This window comes from Thermobia domestica, chromosome 10 (assembly GCF_964235325.1).
Source record: "Thermobia domestica chromosome 10, izTheDome1.hap1.1, whole genome shotgun sequence".
Lineage (NCBI taxonomy): Eukaryota > Metazoa > Arthropoda > Insecta > Zygentoma > Lepismatidae > Thermobia > Thermobia domestica.
In genome coordinates, this window is record NC_137463.1 from 210,872,470 (window position 1) to 210,882,954 (window position 10,485).

Sequence of the window (10,485 nt, forward strand, 5' to 3'; positions counted from 1 at the left end):
GTATTGAATTTATGAAAGGAGAGAAATTGAAGGCTTAGATGTTAACTTCCAAATATTAGAACTCGACAGCATAATTACATGTTTTATAACACAAAGGACGTAAAAACTAACGAAGAGAATGCCAATTAATACATTGTTATGGTAAATCAGCACTTTCAGTTGTGACATCAGTAATATACAGAACCGTAGCTAGAGATTTCGTCGCCTGGGGCGAAGTAAGATTGGCGCCCCCTAACCTAACAGCACAATTACATAGCAGGCATATGCCTGTCATGTTCTCTCAGGTACATGGGAATGTGTCCAATATGTGCCTTATGTGCCCCTGAGAGAGAAATCATATGGATGGCAAATGATAGTCACAGTCTATGTCCGCCCCTAGGTACATGCCTGATATGTACCTTGGGAACGTGCCCAGTATGTTCTAGGTATGTTCTCCGTGCCGTAAGCGTCAATGAACCACAAAATTACTCCTCCAAAATATGTTAAATCCCCTATACTCGTACAGTGTTTACATTAAGGTGAGTCTAAAACACGCTTTAAACAAGTAAAAAAATGTACCCCAGGCTAGGCGCGAACCACCAACATTTGGATTAGTAGCTGCGTGCTGTTCCGACTTTTTTTTTAACTAACTTTTTTTATTTAGATGCAAAAAAGTATTATACATTGGAATACATAACAATTTTTTTCCAAAAAGGATAACATATACTGTATTATTAACAAATAACAAGGAATCAAATCACAACCAGCAGAAACATAAAAAAAAGAAAAAGAAAAAGAAAAGAAAACATTAGTAATACAAAAATTATGAATACATCAGTGTTAATTTTTCATCAACAACAGCTAAATAATTCGAGAACTGTTTTTGTTTGATAGTTTCAGTTATTTTCCATCGTTCTTTCAACAGGTGAAAATAATAGTCTGCAAGGGTTGGCGTTTGACTTTGAATCAAATATTCCACAGTTACACCATACAACCAAATTACACTATTTTGTTTGTAATGAGGATAATATGAAAAATCAGGAAATAAAATCATTAGCGGGGAAATATCCTGGATCCCACAACGAACGAGAATACACATGATACGTGCGAACGTCAACCATATGTCGTGCACCAAATCACAAGTTGAAAGCCGATGTTGTAAAGTATCGTCTCTACTACAATGCGAACATGTTCCGTTAGACATCAGCTTAATTTTCTGTGACTTTATATTAGTTGGTATGACGTCATGTACAATTCGATACCACACAGAGCGTTGATTGACATTTAGGACTGTGTTATTGATATTTTTCCAGATCATATCCCAATTATAGTTAGGAAAGTTGTCTTTTCGTTTAATAGTAACATTTTGTTTACACTGATATGAGCTGTACAAAAGTTTAATATTCTGGTGTTTGGGAGTATCTAAGTCTAGAACCATGTAACTAGAATTCAAGTGTACATCATACAAATATTTTACAGTGTTTGAAAGAATAGACATATTAAGAGGAGGGGTGATTGCCGTGGCCTGTACCCAATAGAGACCCCAGATTTTAGCAAAACTGGGTGTATGTAATTGTATCTTGTACATCCAATTAATCAAATATAAAACAGTGCTTTTGCAATATATATCCACCATGTTGAGACCTCCAGCATTTTTAGATTGAGTAAGTACATACATGGGTGTTTTAAAAATGTTACCTCTCCAAACAAACCAATAAACTGCAGCTTGCATAGAGCGGGCAATTCGACTTGGCAACGGTAAAACAGGACTTAAATACCAAAGGTGAGATGTAATATATGTATTAACAATCCAAATTCTTTGTTCAAGACAGTAGCCACGAAATTTCCACGATTGACATAAACCTTTCACCTTCTGGAGGACTAGAGCCCAATTTTCTAAAATCATTTGTTGGACCGTGCAATAAAAATAAACACCTAAAATTTTTATCCTATCAACATGGAGAATAGGAAAAGTAATCATCTGAAAATCCCAAGTACCAAATGCAAGCAATTTTGTTTTCTGAAAATTTATGCATGCCCCACTAGATTTTCCAATATTTTGTATGACATGAAGAACTTGATTAAGTTGAGCTTCATCTCGTACTAAAACAGAAAGATCATCAGCATAGGAACGCACTGTAAGGTGGAGATCAGCAAAGGAAATACCTATTTGCATAGCATGTAATTCACAAATCAATGGTGAAATGTAAATATTAAAAAGAGACATTGAAATCGGACACCCCTGTCTAATAGATCTATTGATTGTTATAAAAGGTGTTAAATAACCATTTACCTGGATTTTAGATCTCGCAAACATGTACAAAATTTTCACTTGATTAATTACAGCAGGATGAAATCCAAATTTTTCCATTACTTGATATAAATACCCATGGTTAACCAAATCAAATGCTGTCCTTAAATCTATAGATAGAAGGCCACCTTTACATTTGGTGTAATCAAAATATGCCACAGCATCGCGAAGATCCATCAATACATCAAGAAGTTTATTACCTTCTAGAAATCCTGCTTGCATTGGGTGGAGAATGCTTGAGAGCACTGTTTTTAACCTATTGAAAAAGCATTTTGCTACTATTTTATAGTCAACATTTAACATAGTTAACGCTCTATAATGCTTAAGACAAGTAGGATTTGGTAACTTTGGTACTAATATAATGACACCTGTAGCAAAGGATTCACTAATTACACCATGATGCAATATTTCATTGACAATAGTAGTAAACTCATCTGCTATAATAGGAAACACCTTTTGATAAAATTCTGCTACTAATCCATCAATTCCAGGAGTTTTATAACGCTGAAAACTGAGTATTACATCATGGATCTCATTTTTGGTATATGGTTGCATTAACATGTCGTTATAATCAGATGTCACTGTATAACCTGGCAGAGGCGTAAATTGCCAAACAGGAGTCGTGTTCTGTGATACATTATACAACTCTTGGTATGTATTATGAATGTGAGCTCTAATTTCACTCGGATTAGTTAGTACTTGCTGAGTATTAGAGGTTAATCTTGAAATTAAAGCTCGATTTTTACGTTTCTTTGTATGAATTAGATGGTATAACGTCATACGCTCGTTTTCTACCACAGTGTTATCTTTACAATAGAAACGAAATTTTTCAGTACATTCTCTCTGCAAATGTAAAATTTTACCTTTATAATACTGCATATCTCGGTACGATATTGGGGAAGTAGACGATAAACCACTAACAGATTGTAAACATTTCATATAAAATTGCATCATATGGTTACTATTGGCATTCCTATCTCGAAAGTGATCGATATATAGCCATTTGATTTTGGGTTTCACATATTGCTCCCACCATTTGAGGCGTGTGGTATACCTGTGGCGGTGGTGAAGCCAGACTGACCAGTGCCGATGAAACTGGTTAAGAAAATAAGGATCATTTAGACCAAGGGGGGACATTTTCCAGTAGGATCGTCCCCAGACACAGTACGGCGAACCAATATTAAATTCTAGAACTAGACCTAAATGATCAGTAAACGGGGCTAAACAGACATCATATTTAACAATCAATTTAACCAAGTCTGGATTACAATAGCAACGGTCAATTCTGGACGCCGCATTACTGCGCACGTAAGTAAAGATATGGTCCTTTTTACAGTAGATAGCAGTATCAACCAGCCTATATTGAGAAACAAAAAATTGCAGTGCAGGACTATATGATGGTGTCCCGACACAATCATTAGCTCGAAGTACACAATTAAAATCGCCCATGAGCATAATGTTATTAAAAGGTTCAGAAAGCAAATACAACAAATCTTCAGAATATAAGATCTCTCTACCCGTCTTTCCTTGATGCCCCGAATTCCCATATATATTGACAATTACAGTGTTTTTCCAATACAACGCTATCCCTCTGCCATCCACCAACATTTTAAGGGAATCAATTTGTATTCCTTCTTTCACTAATATAGCAGTTCCAAAACCATGTACACCAATATTAACATGACTCTTATAACCAGAGATGGAACAGTGTTCATCGGAGATTATTTCTGAAGACATATAAAATCTGCGTCATAATCATAAACAAATTTTTTAAACAACTCTTTTTTAACACTATTTTGCATACGGTTTACATTGAGTGAAACAATACGTGTAATGTACAGTGTTATAAGTAAGAAAACAAAAAAGCAAATGCAAGATTGGAACATATTGACGTATTACTATAAACAGAAGACGAGAACGTCAATATAGTCACACTGACAACAAAAAAGCGAAAAAAATGTTTACAAATCTTGAAGGTCAGTGAGCACACCTGAGGCAGTATCGTCGTGACGTAAACATTCAGTTATTGAAGCACCACGCCTTTTCTTCTTTCGAGTTGTTATGACATTCACAGGTTGTGAATAGGAACCACGTGAGCCTCGTTTCTTTCGTGAACGTAATTCCCTTGTATCAGGAATGTCTGTTGTTTCACTTTCCAGGTCAAGGTCACTACCTTCTGTATCTGAAGTAGGTGCAATGAATTCCATATCAGTTTTTTGTTTCACAGCTTGGAGGGAGCTCTCAGTACCAACAGGCTGTTTACCAGGGAGACAAGACGGAGTATCTATATTATCTACACTTGCAAGGTCATTAACATTAACACTAGGTGTATGTGTTTCTTCAGCTGCATTGTTGATAAGGCCAGATGGGGAATCAGAGTTGTCATCCGTATGAGCAGCAATCGTAGTAGAGGTGTCAGTTATTGATGCTGAACTGTTTGGTTGTAATTGCACATGTTGTTCACAAGGTTTTTTTTGGAATAGTGCCGAGAGATGACATTTGTAAAGGCAGTGGCGGTGCGCTAGATGCGGGGCGAAGTGGGGGGAAAAACTCGGTAAATCGAATGTCAGACGTTTGAGACGTATGGGGGCCATTCAGTTCTTGTCTTCTTTTCTTATCACAGTCACTAAGTCGGTGAGTTAATGATTGACAGAAAAAACACATTACAGGCTGGCCTTCATATGATATGAAGCCACGAAAGCCGTTAAAGAGTAAACGTGAAGGAATAGGTTTTTTAAGGACAATGTTCACAGTTCGTATTCCATTGGACACTGCAAGGGGATAATTTTGAGACCATGTCTCATTGGTTATATTTTTCACTGTTCCATATTCAGTCAGAATTTGCACAATAACATTATTATCTAGTTGAATAGGTAAATTAAAGACTCTTACCCTGGTAATATTTTCCATTGCGTTGACAAGTTGGACAAAGGAGGTACTACCATCACTATGTTTAAATGGTACCGTAGGTTCGAGCTTACTTAACACTTTTTCAAAAATGGCATCAGTATTAAAAGTCACAAACACAGCATATTCATCAGAATGAAGTTGGAGCGCAATAATGTCATGGCAGTCCTCTTTAAATAAACTTTCAATCCATTTATGAATAGCGATGGGTGACGGGCGATTATTACGTTTCTCCTTGTCAAATACACATTTGATGGTATTTTTTCTAACGAGCTGAGACATCGTAATATTTTACAATATATAGTCACTTACACAAATAAACCACACGTAGTGGTAAAGCTAAGCACGTCAAACTGCGAACAAACACTGCACCGGACAACACGTCCTACCGCTAGCACAGTTTAACAGCAACTCCCTCTTGGCCACGGAGGCGATGAAAAGAACGTCGCTCGTAGAGGGATAAATTATTGAGATCTTTTGAATTTGGGTAATCAGAGTGCTCCTTTAACCGCATATATTCCAGGATAACCGTTTGGGATCAGGTAAAATCTACTCGCCATGTAATTTTATAACAAAGTGACGAGTGTCAATTTACTTTATTTCGTGGTTCTTCCATATTCACTTTCGAATGATCGGCGACAACTGCCATCTAATAAAGTTTATGTGTTTGTTACTTCTAGTTCACAATCGCTTAAAAAAGAAACAACAAATGCATCAAATGTGGGAGATGAATTTAGAACATCTAAATGTAGCATGCCTAGCATATCTTGTGCTGTTAGGATACCTGAAACAGTATGTACTTAAAGGACGTACCTAGAACATGACAAATATATGTCCCAAGTAACGACATAAAACAAATAACTGTTAGAGTGCGAAACAGACAGGTATATAAATGCTATGTTTGTGGTATATAGTTGCAAATGTCAATTAGATGTAACAAGTACCTAAAAATGTAGGTAGCTGAAGTATATACTTAGCACATGAATATCATATGAGCCAAATGTCGGCTACCTAAAAAGTATCTGTGACACCTACATGGCACATGCCTAGCGCATCTTGTACTGTTAGGGTACACTTACCACATCAGTCTTTTCCTTTCTTTTTCTTTTTCTTTTACTTATAAAAAGCAGCAGCTATTATTATACTACACTAAATTGTTATTAAGCTGCTTATTGGGATCATTGCCACAGCCAAAAGCGATCAATATGTACTTTTTTTTTAACAAATGAGAGCTGTCTTCTTAAGGCGTATTTTTCACTTTTTGTTAAACTTTACAAAATTTCCTTTGGTTGGACACAAATCCACTTGAAGAACAGTTACGGAAATTTACAATACACCTATTTGTAACGTTTAATACTATCGATAAGAAAATTTTGTTAACACAAAATCAACAATGCATGACAACAATATATAGGCATATTTATAAATGCAATCATCTCTCATGATGCAAAATTCCATTGTAAAAAATTTGGCTTAATGGATGCTCATCGGCACTTCCATAATGTCCACAAAGTCTGCAATAGTATATATCAACATGTTCATTTATTGACACATGTATATTTATCACAACACTCACATATTCGCCATCTCGAACTGTGACTTAACGTATGCCTAAAATAAAATTCTATTAGCAATTCATTGCAATAATGATGTATAGAAGCATAATGACAAGTAATTCCTTAGGATATCAAGATAAAGACACAAGATGTAACCATTCCTGAAATGTTCATTATCAACAAAAATAAGACGTCGTAAATTAGAAATACTAAAATAACATAATGATTTTAATAATATTTCTCGGATGAACTTTTTAACTTTTCAGCTGTAAATCCAAAAAAAAAGAAAAAATGGTTATCAACAAGAATATTAACGTGAATATTATTTCACCTTGATAAATTTTAAATTTTTGGCATCGACAAAGATTAATGGGAATTGGTTGGTATGGTATGAATAATTAGTTCTTAAAATTGTATGCGTTCTTGTTTCACTAAATAGACAAAAGTTACAATTATTGAAATAATAGAAATATTTAAAATATATCACGATACATACTAACATAGTCTTGAAATGCATGAGGCAAAATATCAATACACAAATATTTCACAAAATCAAAATATCAGTTATACAGAAATACTTTAGATTCTTCGTGGAAATCTGTTGAAGTAGCATTAATACGTATCACAAATTCACAAGTGTTGAAATATTCAACAAGCATAAAATATATTATAATAGTAATACAATGAAACATCATTAAATTTTAACATTCAATATATATATAGAAACGTATGTCTAAAATAAAGGATAAGAATACACAAGTTACAACAAAATTCCAATGCGTGCATAAAGAAGGAGAAAATTTCCAATAATTACCGAATGATGGGTGAATTACTGGGGTGTCCAAGTATTTCATGGTTCACCACGCCATGTCTACCTAGAATGTAGCTTGGAAAATAAATTTAATCATCCCTTATTAATATACCCTAAAATTACTTTCCGAAGGATCGGTCGCATCAAGATGCTAAAGAAGCAAAAAGAAATGTTAATGAGAAGCCCAAATAGTTTGGATAGATTCCAAAAGAAATGTTTAGCTACGGTAATTACCGCAACCAAAAGATACGACAGCATGTCTTGAATACATGTCTTCTTGTGTTTCCTATGACAAGGAAAGAACTACATAAAATCTTAATGTAAAATATCTTGAGACTTAACAGTCTACGCTGTTTAACAGATCTTGATATAGCATACCAATGTATCATGTCAAACACATTTATACCATATTCTGCAAATATACTTAATCATATCACAAGTCAAAACTTTAATAATAAGTCTGCTGAATCTGGCTTTTCTTCAAAATAGACCTGTGGGTAAGATAAATATTAATATAAAGTTTAAAAATTCTACAAATACACTAATTATACCTAAGTAACTTAAAAGCGAAAACTGGACATTAAATTTAGTTTTCCTGAAAGTCGGAGTCTCGTTCGTGACGATAATTTGACCTTTCATAATTTCGTTCGTCGTTCCGGTGATTTTTGTCATTATCACGATCACAAAATTGTCTATTGTTTTTATTTTTTCGGTGATCATTCCTTTTATTCTTAGAATTACCATTATATTGTCTCCGACGTTTATCATGTTTGTGAGGGTTACGATTCCAATCTTGCTCGTGGTTAGTGTTCTGATTACGAGAACGTAGTTGTCGATCGTTATTGTCACGATCATTTGCATGTCTTCTGTTCCAATTACCACCTCTTTGGGCCTTGGTGTTATTAACTTTCTGGTTGTAATATCTATTTTGATTACTATTACCATGACTAAAAGATCTCTGATAATTCTGAGAAGCTTGATTCTGTCTATTGTTAGAATTGTTACCCTGCGAATGCTTTCCCTCTCTAGTTTGTTGGAAATACAATGTTTCTAATTTCTGAATAGACGCCAAAAATTCTCTAATATTAGTACAAGAATGTAAATAAAGTTTCGTACGAAATCTCTGAGGCAACATATGCATGATGTCTGTTAATATAAAGTTCTCTGGTAATTGCGGTGTCAATTCTCTAAGTTTATTAAACTGATCTAAAGCAAAAGCATGTACTGAGTCGTGGGTCTTGGGATTGAATCGGGTTGCTTTACAAGCCGACAGCCTGTGCTGTATCGTTGCGTCTCCAGCGAAAGATTCGACTAGCACTTTTTAACCTCTTCTAAAGTCTTAAATTCCTCATTGCGTGTATAATACCAGCTTAAGGCTACACCCTCCAATACATGAGGTATGGCTTGTACTAAGGCCTTTTCTGACAATTTAGCAACTTCCGCAGCTAATGCCAACTTGCGCAAATATGTATGTACTGACTCAGTAGCAGGATCACCTTTAAACTTGGGTAAATACGCAATAATTTTCGGTGTAAAGTAGTCTTTTAATTTAGTTGTTCCTACTTCCCTATGTCTAGTTTCTCGATTATTACGTCTAAAATTTCTGTTGGTAATGGCCTTAACATGAGTTTCGTCGCTACTGCTAATTTCACTATGCTCAGTATAACCTGAGTCACTGTTAGATTGGTATCCAGTTCTGACGTGAATGTCACTATCAGTATTGGGTTCCGATTCCCGTGTTTTGTTTTCGATTCTTTCTACTTTTTGGTATACTAACGCCAAATCGTGCCTAATTTCTCCTATTTCTCACTGTGCTACTTTAATTTCCGCGTTGTTCTCGAAAGCCTGTTCGTTTTTGACTTTAACATGATAATCTAATTGCCTAATCTCTTCATAGCACATCTGAAGTGACCCTTCATTCTTTCGAACCTGTTCTTTTAAATCTACAACTTCGTCGTGTATTTCTTCTAAATGACTTTCGGTTTCTCTATGAGCTACGAGACAACGTTCTTTATTAGCGTTACAGATGGTGTGATTAGCTTCTATCTATCCTTGTGTCAATTCTAACCTTTCGGATATACCCATTAAATGATTTGTGTTTTTAGTTACTTTCATTCCCATTGAAAGTACGTCGCGAACTATGAGTTCTATGTTATCTCTATTCTGCTGAATAGCTACTGTGTTGTGTTCGATTCCCCTCTGAACTCTTTCAATATTTTGATCTACTTTATTCTCTAACGTTTGTATTCTATCAGCTATTTTTTGTGGTTCCTTCATCGCATTTGATTTCAACTGCTTCTATTTGTGCCCGTAATTTGGCAAGATTCTCTTCCTGGCTATCTAATTTTTCTCTTACTTCTGCAAAATTTTCCCTGTTCTCATTCTGTACCTATTCCTGTCTAATTTTTCTTCCTGCCTATCTAAGTTTTCTTCTGTTTTCTGAAAATGTTCTCTATTTTCTGCTTGTATTTGTTCAAGTATCTTAAGTAAGTCAACTTGTTGGTGGGCCATAATGAAAATATAATCACTAATCACAAATAATAAATGTAAATAAAATTCAAATAAAATACATATACTACAGAACACTATATGAGTACAAAAATACTAAATTTTACTATTATCGTTTGTATTGGGACAACCTGTAAAAAAGAAAATATGATTAATAAAATTCTTATTCCAATATTGGTAGTACTTATTCATATATAACTAGTGTCTCCATGCACAAATCACTGACGGTCTTGGCTCGTGTTGCTCGTTCGGGTGCCATTAAATTTGCTACCTACCGTTTCCCTCGGGTACTGGCTTCCGGAGAATTTCCTAAGAAAACAGCTGATAACAATTCTGGTCCAGGCTCATGTTCTGTTCAGGCGCAGATTGATAATAGTGAAAGACAACATGTGATTTGACATGAGCAACGTTGG